Below are 13799 nucleotides of genomic sequence, written 5' to 3' on the forward strand. Positions count from 1 at the left end.
GCAATATAAGTATTCAAGGTACTACTTGAAACCCAAAGAGGAAAGAATGCCAATCAAGTATGGCATTATTGGTTTAACCCTCACTTTAAGGGTATCATCTGGAGGAATATTGGATATCATATGAACTTTGACATAAGGAGACCTTCCACATTTCGTATAGCATGAAGTGCTGATTCAATCCTCATTGTTTGTAGGAAAACATTACCATAGTGAAATTAAACAATAAAAAGACTGTCCCTAAAAGCAAGCAAAATAATATTATAGATTATGTGAACTGAAATAATTTGTTAATCATAATGAAACTGATATAGTTTTAATGCCTCAGTACTCTATTCATTATGTCAAGATTTCCATTAGCGTCTGTCATACCGTATGAGTCCTAAAACTTAACTATTTGAGATAAAATGAGTTGTCATTAATCTTTTTTGTTTAGGTGCGATTGACCACTTAATTAAATCTATTTTTCTAATGAGATCTTAGGCTTGACTTAAGTTCTTTAAAAAAAAATAGGTTTCGATCTACAAAACTAATTAGATTCAGAAGCATAATTACATGCGTGGAAGGGATTAGCACCCTCAAAATGCCCATTCAAAATGGTACCTAATTAATTATGTGTTTTCTTTTAGTCTTAATAAATTAATTTAGTTTGATATCTTAGTTTATTTCCTTTAATTATTTCTCCCATTCATTGTTACAAATAAACTGTCCTTTAATATTGAAAATTCTTCCTAAATTCTCTAACCTTTTTGGGAAAATTTAGAAACATTTTCTCACCTAAAAATTTTCAAGAAAGTTATCTCTTATACCATTCTCGGAATTCCATCACCGAAGGACTTCCATTTATTATGAAATTATATTTACAAAATCTAAAATATTTATTTATTTATGTTCTTATTAATTATTTATAAATAAACCCTTTTGGTAAAAAAAAATATGGGATTACCCCCAACCCCTATGGTAAGGTCCCATAATTGTTTTTCTTTTAAAATTGTAAGAAAAATTGCCCCTTACAACTTCCCTTAAAAATTTAATTTAAAAGATTTATTTTTAAATGATTACAAATCTTTATTATTTTTATTTTTATAATTTTATTCTACCAATTATGGTTGTGAGGATTTTATCCTAACCTAATTATAACCTAAAACAAAATTTTATTTTATTACGTTAACATCAAAAATAAATAAATAAACATGAACATAAATAAAAGGAGTATTATGAAGGTTGAAGCTCATACCTGGTAAGTGGACCAAATAATTATATAAGAATGGGTTTTGTCAAGTAGGTTGCAATCAAACAACCAAGGATCCAAGCAAGATGGGCTTGGATAGCTTGCCAATCAATAACCTAAAGAAGCAGGCCTGATAAGTCCAAATGCTCCTTATCAAAACTACATCGTTTCATTAAGATATAAAACCCTATCTTAAAAAAAAAAATTCCTAAGCCACTCTCCTCAATTTTTTTCCTCTCTAATGCTAATGCTTTCCTTCTCTCTCAGAAAACCTTTTTTTTCCAAATTTTGATCTTCGGAATCTCACCGGCTGCTGCATTTTCCATTGTTGGCCGCCAGTCACTGGTGCTAGAATCTCACCAAAATTCACCCCCAAAACTCTTTCAAGCTGATCTTTCCTTTAATTAGACTCGTTTTCTCTAAAACTTTCCCAAAATTCCTAGAACTAAATCGAAAAATTTCAAAACCCAAAAAATAAAAAATAAAAAACAAGAAGGCTTTTTTCGCTCACTTTTCTTGTGTAATTGTTTCGTTTTTACTTCTTGTTTGTTGCTATGTTTTCTTGGGGTTTTTATAGGTGTTTTCTTAGAATCTTGATTTAATTGTGAATCTTTTATTGTATTTTTCTTGATGCTATTTTATTTTGTGGGAGGATTTTTGGGTATAAAATCTTCCAATTTGTGGGAGGATTTTAGGGATTCCACTGATCTTTTTCTTTTTTTAATTAATCTTTTGTCTCTCAATTTTCCCTTCCTTTTCTATTTTTGTTTTGTCAAATTTTCTGATTTTGATTTGCTTTCCTTTATTTGGTTTTGCTTGATCTTTGTTTATGTGTTTTTTCCCTTACATTTATTGCTTGTTGGCTTACCAACCCAATATCATTTCCTTATTGAATTTTGATCCATTTGGTTTATGAACCCATTTGGATTATAAACCCATCATTCCTAAGGCTCAAAGATCAATCAAAATAAAAATGAGAAATAGACCAAAAATAAAATAAAGAGAAAACAAAGAAAAATAAATAAATAAAATAAGTTAAGTCCTGAACAAGTATGGTCTCTACAACTACCCCTCTTTGTACATTTTCTAGAACTAGGAATTATGCAAAGATATATAGACAACCATTTTTGTTCGGAATAGCTGTAAAAGAATTGAGAAAAAAAAAAAGGACTTTTCCATCAAGGCTCCATAACTTAAAAGGAAATGAGAACTCCTCCACCAAGGCTTTAAAACCTTTTATAACTCATCCACTTAGGCTATGAATTTAAAAATAAAGTTAAAAGTTAAAACTCCTTCATCGAGGCTTCAAACTTAAAAAGGAAATGAAAATTCCTCCATCGTAGCTTTAAAACTTTTTACAACTCCTCCACCGAGGCTTTGGAACTTTTAAATCTTCTCCACCGAGGCTCCAAATATAAACTCTATTGGTTCCAAAAAACGTGCTAGAGGAGGAGTGTATAACATTTTTGGAATGACACGAAAATTCTTTCCAAGTAAAGAGCTGATTAAAAGAATTTGAAAATGGAAGTTTAAAGCTTGCTAAAGGAATGATTTAAGTGCTAAGAGTAAGAAGAAAATAAAAGAAAGTAAACAAAATACAATGATTTAGAGTGGTTTGGTCCCTTTGACCTACATCCACTACTTTTATCTCTCAATCAAGGATTTTCAACCCAATTCACTAAAATCAGTAGAATTACCAAGCTTCCACCAAGCTTTTACAATGGCTTTTTACAAGTTCAGCCATAACCTTTAACAATGGTTTTTCTCGAGATCAACCAAAATCCAAAAGTAACTTTTCTAATACCTAAGCTTGATCTACCCTTTAGAATGCCTCACACACTTTAAATAAATGAGAAATGAAGAAAAGATGAAGTACAAATGATCACTTAGCTGATCTAAGATGTATAAAGTTAAGCTCAAACAATTTTTCAAAGAATGAAAGTGAAATACAAGTCTAAAGAGAAGGTTTTTGGTCTTTTAAGCTCAAAATCACTCTGGATAACTTCTTTATATCATTTTTGACTGTTGAAGAGGCTTTAAATACTTGCAACATCACTTCTGGCCATTGGAGATAAAAACTAGTCATTTTTTTGCCATTATTTTATCTTTTTGTGCTTAAATTCAAATTTCTAATAGTGAGTTTTTAGCTGGTTAACTGCACTTCTTAGTCGATTAAGTCTTCTCTATCTCACAGTTTGTTTCTTTATGTTAACCAATTAATAGACGCTCTAACTGGTTAACAACTTTTTGTTTCAAGCACCTTCTAGTACTATTTTTGGCCAACCTCCATTCAACAGATTAATACTCACTTTAACTTATTAAAGCTTCTCTCCATTCATCCTTAACTGATTAAAATGGGCTCCAACCAATTAAGAGGTCTTCAACTTTAAATCTCTTGGTTTGGTGCCCTAGACGGTCATCAATATTTTGAATTTGAATTTTGGTGCTTCTTGACACTTTAACTTTAACCTTTAACTAGTTAACTCCTTTTCTTTAACCGATTAAAAGGCTTTTGGTTTGCATCCAGCACTTACTTAATTGATTAAACCTTGTGTCAACTAATTAAGACCTTTCTGTCTGTCCTTAGTGTAGTGCCCAAAATTGCTTTAATTGATTATGGATTTGTGTTAATCAATTAAGATTAATCAATCTTCATTAAAGCTCTTTCTTTTTTGCTCGTTTGATGAATTAGCCCATCTTGCAACTGAACAAGCATCTTGACTTGCTTTCTCCTACACATTTAAACAATATAATTAGACACCAATGAATGAAAATGTTTTGCTATCATAAAAAACATATAGACTCAACATTCTTTACTCTTATTTTTTATGATGACAAAACACTCCTAGATTAAGAGTGCAATGTCTATATTCAATATGAATGCTTCAAATCTTTATGCATAGTGAGTTACTCCCTTTTAGTCAATGCATCTAGTTTTCTTTAAAGATTTGCAATAAAATATTTATAATATCCACAATAGCTGAAGAAGATATACAATATCCACAGCAACTAAGCAAGATATATTGAATATCCATAATAACTAGCATATAATATTCAACAAAACCATAATTAAGCATCACACACATAAATTAAACATGAAGTCTATTAAATTCTTTTTAACTTAGTCTTCTTTTTCTCCTCTTTGGTCATCATTAAAAAAGATATTCAAAACTCTCTCTTAATGAGTGCGTCTAGATTTTCCTTTAATCTTAAAATTAGACTTTAATGAATATAGATCATAAGCACTCATACACCTACGTCATACAAGCTTATAAATATAGTTCAATAACTTCAAGAGTCAAGCTTGTAACTATGTAAGAACAAATATATGGGAGTTAAATCATTTCAAAAACTTGTCAAAAATCACTCAAATAATATTGAAGCAAATTTGATCATTTTGTCCTAATCAAAACTCTAATAATTTTAAAGCCAACAAACTCCTCAATCGAGGCTTTAAAATTTAAAAATCCCTCCATCAAGGTTCCAATAACTTAAGAATTCTTTCACTGAGTATCTGATATCTTAAGAATTCCTCCACCAAAAATCTAATATCCATCCACTGAGGTTTTAATATCTTAAGAATTCTTTCCCCGAGTATCTAATATCTTAAGAATTCTTCCATCGACAATCTAGTATCCTTCCATCAAGGTTCTAATATCTTAAGAATTCCTCTACTAAGGATCTAATATCTTAAGAATTCTTTTACTGAGGATCTAATATCCTTCCATTGAGGTTCTAGTATTTTAAAAATTTCTCTATTGAGGATCTAATATCTTAAGAATTCCTCTACCGAAGATCTAATATCCCTTCACCGAGTTTTTAATATTTTAAAAATTCCTCTTTTGAGAATCTAATATCTTAAGAGTTCTTCCACTGAGGTTCTAATATCTTGAGAATTCCTCCACTGAGGATCAATATCCTTCCACCTACGTTTTAATATTTTAAGAATTCCTCCATCGAGGATTTAATATCCCAAGAATTCCTCCACCAAGGATACAAAAAGAAACATCATTTATTGCATGCATATGATTGTTTTAATATTTCATCAATTGTTCCACTACTTTGTATTCACTATGTTTAATGAATTTTAAAAATTCGCAAGCTTCTTTTTCTGACACCGACATTTTACACTTGACATTTGGAGCAATTTCTAACTCTCTCTTTTAGCCTTCAAGTTGATTTTCCTCAATCATCATAGCCTTTTGTTTCTCTTTTGCCTTTTCCTCCTAAGTTCTATCTAGTAACATTTCTAGAGTATAGCAACGTCCACTATGGGTCATGGCTCGAACTCTAGTTATGTTTATAACATTTTCAAATTTTGTGCTAAGTAATGACATTTCATCATTTGATTCTGAGGTCATAATGTTGTAGTCATACTTCCATGGGACAGCTCTGTTGCTCTCATATGGGAAAGAGCTTGGGACCTCGATCTTGATTCTCGAGGAAGACTTACCACCCATGGGTTAATCCTTTTCTTCATAAAAATTGTCACTAGTTTGGGCAAATTTCATGAAGGCATGCTCGAAGATGATTATTCAATCATTGCATTTATTGATTCTTCATCATGCTTTTCATAAAATTCGATTAAAGATGCATCCATCATCTTCTACACTTTGCAAAGATATTCATCACAGTTTTGAATATAATGACCCACCAGTCCTTTATGGTATGCACAAAAAGGATCGACATTGTATGATTGCTCAAAATTTACTATTCGTTGAAGCAAATCGACCTTAATCATTGCTTCATGCACTTCAACCATCAGACTTTTAACCTCATCAATGCTTTTCTTGATACAACATAGTTTCCCATTGCCTACCATATTTACAGAACCTCCTATATGATTAGGTAACGGATTTTCGTTAACATTTGGCTTTGCTTTTTTTTCAATGTTTAACAACCTTACCTTGACAAAACTTTGCACCTTTATTTCAAGGTTTGACAATTCTTAGTCGAATGGACTTGAACCCATAATGGTAATCACAATGAGCATTAATGTCATACCATTGAGGGCAACGTGGTTTTAAGGGTTTTAGATAGATAGGTGCAACAAGATGGCTTTCAATGAGTCGTGGGAACAAGGTTGTGTATGTCATCGGGATTGGGTCAATTTGATTTCTCCATGACTCTTTTGTTTATAACCAGAATTATTAGGTTGTGTGTCATGTTGAGAGATGAAAGCTTGAGGTTGAGTATTGGATGAGAAACTTGGTTGGTAAGCATTTAAGGAGACATTGTTGATCATAGGGTCAAAAGAATGGTGTGAGGGTATTGCTTTTGTCTAGAAATAACAGCCTAGGCCTCTCTTTCCTTCTTTTTCAATAAGCCATTTTTTTTTATGTTAGTTGTCTCACCCACCTCAATTTGTCGTGCTTGATAGCGTTTCAATGATTTCTCCTGAGACCACCTTATCAATGAAATTTTTAGTGGCATTACCAAACAACTTCTCATAAGAAGGAGTCCGCAAGGTGTTAATAAACAACACTTTAGTCTTTTTGTTTGTAAAAGGTGGTTAGACTTGAGCAACCATATCTTTCATCTTTGAGTATACTCTCTAAAACTTTTTGCAGTCCTTTTTTCCATGTTTTGTAAGGAAAGTCTATTTGGGGCCATACCCTTGACATGCCTATATTGAGCTATAAAAGCTCAAGTGAGATCCTTCCAAAGCTGAATTCGGTTTCTATCTGGTTTGACAAACCACCTAGCTACAGACCATGTAAGGCTATCTTGGAAGCAATGAACCAATAGCTTATCATTCTTTGTATAAGCAGCCATTCGTTGACAATACATGGCAATAAGAGCAATTGGACATTTTGTGCCATCATATTTTTCAAAATCTAGCACTTTGAATTTTGTTGGAATCCCCACATCATGCACCAAACACATTTCTGTAGCATTGATAGTGGTATAAAAGTCCAATCCTTCTACAGCTCTAAGACACTCTTCTAAGTGATCATACTTTTGTTGTGCCCTAGAAATTGCCTTTAACTTTTCTTTCTCTATAAGGTCATCCAAATTTGACACTATAATTGGATCATAAGAATTGACACTTGGAGCCAGCATAGCATGGCCCGTTGTTTGACCCATGGGTGGATATGTTCCAACTGATGCATTTGTCATCTCGTATGCTTGCATTTAGGGTGGAGTGGATAAGGGCTCTCTTTTATCATCATCTAAAGTTGTAGGTTCTTCAACTATCCCTTTTCTTTTTCCAATTATCATCTCTATTAGCCTTGTTAATTTGTCCATTATTTCCTTTTGAGTCTTTTCGATCTTATTAATTCGACTTATCTATTCGTCATCCATGATCTTATCTTGAGACCTAAAAAGGTATGAATAATGAACAAGCTACCTTAGAGTTTTCGATGGTCGAACTATTCTTTAACTTTTTATGTATTATAAACATGGATCAGAATGTGCTTATGTTATGATGATTAGATGATTGCATGAATGAATGTTTATGAATGTGTGATGCACAAATGAATGTGTTTCGAGGTATTCATTACATAACAAGTATTAGTGAGAAAAAGTTCTTTTATTAATGTCAAAGATTGTTTACATCCATTTCCATCCCTAGTACAATAAAGATAAAATGACCAACTTGTTGATATTGATTGTATGCCCCATATAAAATTTTGATCATGTATTGTACACCTGTTCTCATTAGGTGAACTTTTCCTTTAAGGATTTCCACTTTATCAACCATATCTCTTGCTGCAAAAACCGCCTTGGTGACTTGTCTCACAAGATGCTTGATTTGGGCTTCTTTCTTCAAAAATTCACGTCACCACACCTCACTTGTATTCCTTATTTTTGCATATGATTGAAGCGAATGCCATTCTTTTTGGACTAAGTCATACTCCCTCTGAAGTGTTTGAATAGTATGCTTGAGTTGCTCATGCTCTCCTCGGAATACTTGGTTAGCTTTTTGTTAGATGTGTAGCTTATTCCACAAACCACGCACAACATCTTGGAGGGCATTCTTTTGTTCCTCTATTACTTGACATTTTGCTTGCAACTATTCATTTTCCTTTTGTAGCACATTAAGTTCAGTAGTCACTGATTCAAAGGTACTATTTAGTCTATCAAACATGTCTTTCCATGCCTTTTTCTCTGTATGCAATTTTTTAATCTTCTTTTTATCTTCCTTAAGCTTCACCCATCAATTTTTCTGTTTTTCTCTTGAGTTGTGCATTCTCATGTTTCAATCTATTCCCCTCGACCTCAAGTTGTAAATTGGTGATAGGGACAGCTTGAGATTTGAACAAATAAAATCAGATTGGGAAGGCAACATGATGCTTTTAATTCTATGTTCATGCCATACCAAATATTCTAGTGCAACCTTATCGCTCAATCTTCATGATTTTATTCGATTAGCTTGTTCCCATGACTTAACAATCTTCTGAACTCTCTTTGATGACCCTGGCTCGCCATAAGAAAACTCAATTTGATCAAACTTATAACTCATTGGGACAAATTGTTCAGACTGTATTTGTCTCCATACCAAAATGGAGCATAACTAATTTCCCCCCATAATCCCAATAAAGGAACTAACATTTCATTTCCATAACTATAGAACAATGGTTGAAATGCCATCCATGGTGCTTTTCATATGACTTGTTGCCTCATGAGGCTTCGTAGTCTCGAGATCCATTCTTGTTTGGATTTTGGTTCTGGCTATTCACTTTCACAAAATTCTCGAATAGAAATACCGGTGAAGAGATATAGTTCTCGGAACTTACTTTTTTCACACTTGAAATGGCTATTGATCCATACATGCAATAGTTGTGCACATCCAATCAAACGTTCCTTTCCATTTCATCGATAGTAGCTCAGTGATCTAAAGGTCTCGGCTAAAATTGCTAATGATGGATTACCTTTATTTTCAACCTACTCGAACAAATCCACCATTGTTTCCATGATATGTCCCAAAACCTTGGGAAAGATAACCATCCCATATATTGCTAATGCCATAATAATCATGCTTGCTTCATCCTCAAAATGCTTCATGATGCCACTATGAAGAAATCACATGAAATATACACACTATCTCTTTTTTGTTTAACATTCATGTCAACTTCTTGCACATTTATTTCCATGGTTTTTACAATCTTTTTACGATAACTTGTCCTTTGTCGTCTCAAGTAATTCTTGACTGCACTTGGAAGGTATATGCAAAGTAAAGTCGAGTATTCTTCAATTGTTGGCATCATATCCACTTCATTGAAGACAAAACATCTGTATGAGGGATCCTAAAATTGAATGATGGCTCTAATCATCTAGTCATCAATAGGTATGTGAAGAAGTGATGCAATATGTCCATAGTTCTTCTTGAATTCCTATTTTTTAGATTTTCCCCATTGATCCCAAATATTGATCAAATCTGTGAGGTCATTTGGCTAGAGATCAATATGAACCTGCTCAAGAAGCCTAGAGACATATCCTTTTTTCATACAATCACACTCTACATGCTGAATCTATTCTGATTGAGCCTTAACGTCCAAGTCATCTTCATATATGATAGGAGTGGGTATGGGACGCAATAGTCACTTGGTGGATGTAACTTAGGTATTTTCTACCATACTCTGTTACATAACAAATACCTCTATGTGAAAAATGATGTTAATGCACAATCATGAAACAACCATAAAATAGGTATTTACATGGAAAAAAACATCCCTTCTTATGTACCTACATGGGTATTCTTTTATGAGTTTGGTGAGGCTCTACCTAGGTTTAGTCCTTTATGGCTTTCTATATGCTGGGCATAATTTCACACAAAGCTCAAGGTTCCCAAATTGCTCTTTACTAACATCCACTCGGGAATAGTAATACACCCCCAATCCTTACCCATTATAGGCTTCTAATGGAAAGGATTCAATTTGAATGGAAGTATTTCGTGCACCCACATGGAGGTTATCACCTCATGAGAGTAGCGTACTCTATGTCCTCCTAAACAGGATAAAGCTTAGGTATAAAGCACATGCATGCATGTAAAAATGTAGTGTACAAAGGGATGTACAAAATTTTTTATCATCCATAAATATTTTAAAAAATATACACAATCAAGTAAACAAAGCAATGTTAGATTAAAGAAAATGAATTAGAATATCGAATTAAAATTAACTAGTTAAGGCTTAAGATGTCACATATTTAATTATTGGCTTGACTTTCTATGTCCCTAGTAGAGTTGCCAAGTTGTCATAATGTATGAGTCCTAAACCTCAAACATTTGACATAAAAGGAGTCGCCATCAATCTTTTTGGTTTAGGTGCAATTGACCACCTAATTGAATTTATTTTTCTAATGAAATCCTAGGCTTGACTTAGGTTCATTTAAAAAAAAAAAGTTCCAGTCTACGAAAGTGATTAGGTTCGGAAGCACAATTACATAAGAAAGGGATTAGCACTCGTACGATGCCCATTCAACATGGTACCTAATTAATTGTTTGTTTTCTTTTTAGCCTTAATAAATTAATTTATTTCAATATCCTAGTTTATTTCCTTTAATTATTGCTCCAATTCATTATTATAAATAGAATGTCTTTTAGTTTTGAAAATTCTTCCTAAATTCCCCAACCTTTTTAGTAAAATTTAGAAAGATTTTCTTACCTAAAATTTTTCAAGAAAGTTATCCCTTATAACATTCTCAAAATTCCATTATTGGGGAACTTCCATTTATTTTATACTAAACATTCATTACGAAATTATATTTACAAAATCTAAATTATTTATTTATGTTGTTATTAGTTATTTATAAATAAAACTTTTTGGTAAAAAAAAAATATGGGATTACCTCCCAACCCTTATGGTAAGGTCCTATAATTACTTTTACTTTGAAAATTTTTTAAAAAAATTGCCCCTTACAACTTCCCTTAAAAATTTCATTTAAAAGATTTATTTTTAAATGATTAAAAATCATTATTATTTTTATTTTTATAATTTTATTCCACCAATTATGGTTTTGAGGATTTTATCCTAACCTAATTATAACCTAAAACAAAATTTTATTTGTATTATATTAACAAAACTAAAATAAACAAATAAACATGAACATAAATAAAAGGAGTATCATGAAGGTTCAAGCCCATACCTAGGAAGTGAACCAAATAATTATATGGGAATGGGCTTTGTCAAGTGGGTCACAACCAAATATCCAAAGATCCAAGCAAGATGGACTTGGATAGCTTACCAATCTAACAACCCAAAGAAGCAAGCTTGATAAATGGGCTTATTCAAAAGTGTCCCATGACAACCCACCCAAAGTCCAAATGCTCTATTATCAAAACTACATCGTTCCACTAAGATATAAAATCCTATCTATAAAAAAAGTCCTAAGCCACTTTCTTCAAATCTCACCGAAATTCACCCCCAAAACCCTTTAATTAAAGACTCATTTTTTTTATAAAACTTCCTCGAAATTCTCAGATCTAAATCTAAAAATTTCAAAACAAAAAAAAAAAAACCAACACTTTTTTGCTCACTTTTCTTGTGTAATTTTTTCTTTTTCTCTTCTTGTTTGTTGCTGTGTTTTCTTGGGGTTTATAGGTGTTTTCTTAGAATCTTGATTTAACTATGAATCTTTTATTTTATTTTTCTTGATTTTATTTTATTCCATGGGTGGATTTTTTGGTATAAAATATTCAAATTTGTGAAAGGATTTTAGGGATTCCGTTGATATTTTTTCCTTTTTAATTAATTTTTTTTTCTTTTAATTTTCCCCTCCTTTTTTATTGTTTTTTTGGTCAAATTTTCTGATTTTGATTTGCTTTCCATTTTTTGTTTTGTTTCATCATTGTTTATAATGTTTTTGCCTAACTTTTATTGTTTGTGGGCTTACCAACCCAATACCATTTCCTTATTGAATTTTCATCCATTTGGTTTATGAACTCATTTGGATCATAAACCTATCATTCCTAAGAATCAAAGGTCAATCAAAATAAAAATAAAAAATAGACAAAAAATAAAATAAATAGAAAAGAAAAAATAAAATAAGTTAAGTCACGGACAACGTCAATTGATGACAGGCCTATAAGCATTGTTGGTGGCTAAACCATACCAAAGGGTAGCAGGGTCTTTTTAAATATTTGATCCATTTCACTTGCTGCCTTTTACCTCTATGCAAGTCCATTTAAATAATGTCAAAAGGGGTTTCTTGAAATTTCCATGATATGGAATATTTCTTTCATTTTACTTATTAATTAGTTGACCTTAAACATTAAACAATGTGGTGAACTGGAGTTCTCCCCTCCTCTGAGTTGAACCTAGAATGATAAAATTTTGAGAATGGATTAGTAGCTCATTAAATAATACAGACAATGTGTGTATGCACCAAATTAAGTCATTATTTGAATTAATACAGGGCAACACTTATGAAGCTTGCATGTATTGTAGGTTATGCTTCACCCAGTCTAGAAGTTATGGCCACTGCTTAGGTCTTGAGACACTCACCCAATCGAATCCTGCAGCAAAATAGATATGATGCATGAAGCAACTTAAGCATGTAATGTAATCTCTGCACAATACCAATAAAACAGTAAAAATTTCCAAACAAATTATAAAAAAAATGGGGACAACAAAGAACTTTGCCTCAACAAAGGAGGAACTTGAGCAACAAACTCAATGCAATAGTCTCAGACTCCTAGATCAATTTTCAAATAAATCCAGTAATGACAACAAGACAAAGGCCATAAAATCAAAACCAACAGCAAAGCTTGCAACCAAAAACAGCTAGACACAATCACCAATAAAAAAAAATAGCAAAGCAAAGGAAATCAAGACAATCAGAGGTAAAAAATCGAATAGAAACAGCATCAGCAAGAATGATGGATCAAAAAGCCATTCATTTCAGAAAAGAACCAAGGCGACTTTCAATAATGTGATAAATGAAAGACAAATTAAGCAGAGAAATAATTCAGGCAGAACCATCAGCAGGTCTTTAGTCCTGCCCACACCTTCTTTGGTGAGCATATCGGGAATGCCATTCCTAGATCTTGGGTAGTGAACAATTTTCCATTTATGAATATTCAATCCAACCTTGAATAATCCAATACTGTTTGCAATTCCTAGATCTTGGGTAGTGAACAATTTTCCATTTATGAATATTCAATCCAACCTTGAATAATCCAATACTGTTTGCAATTTAGAAATATAATCAAACAAAACAAAAAAGCAATAATTGAAGAAACCCAACATCACCTTACGAATAACCAATAAACCACAACGAAAAAGTGATTGAATACTAGCAAAAACAAAACGACGATGAAGGGAGAGGGAAGCAAAGAAACATGGGGCAAGCCCAAAAAACAAAAACAAAAGATGAAGAAAAATGTGAAAAGTCCAAAATATTCTTCTAAAAACACGAAAAACTTAAAACAGGTGTCAAACTGTGAAAGGATAGGATATGTACATGAGATTCATTATATTAAGATGCATTCACTAATTCATACTTTTACAGTGCTAAAGGAAAAGGAGATCCATCATGGTCGGAAGAAACTTGAATATCTTACAAAGAAGGATCAAGATGCTTGAATTTTCTTTTGTTTACAAGTCCAGTCTTTAGCTTTGCTTTG

This window comes from Theobroma umbraticum, unplaced genomic scaffold (assembly GCF_002168275.2).
Source record: "Theobroma umbraticum cultivar Fairchild unplaced genomic scaffold, ASM216827v3 scaffold_106.0, whole genome shotgun sequence".
NCBI lineage: Eukaryota > Viridiplantae > Streptophyta > Magnoliopsida > Malvales > Malvaceae > Theobroma > Theobroma umbraticum.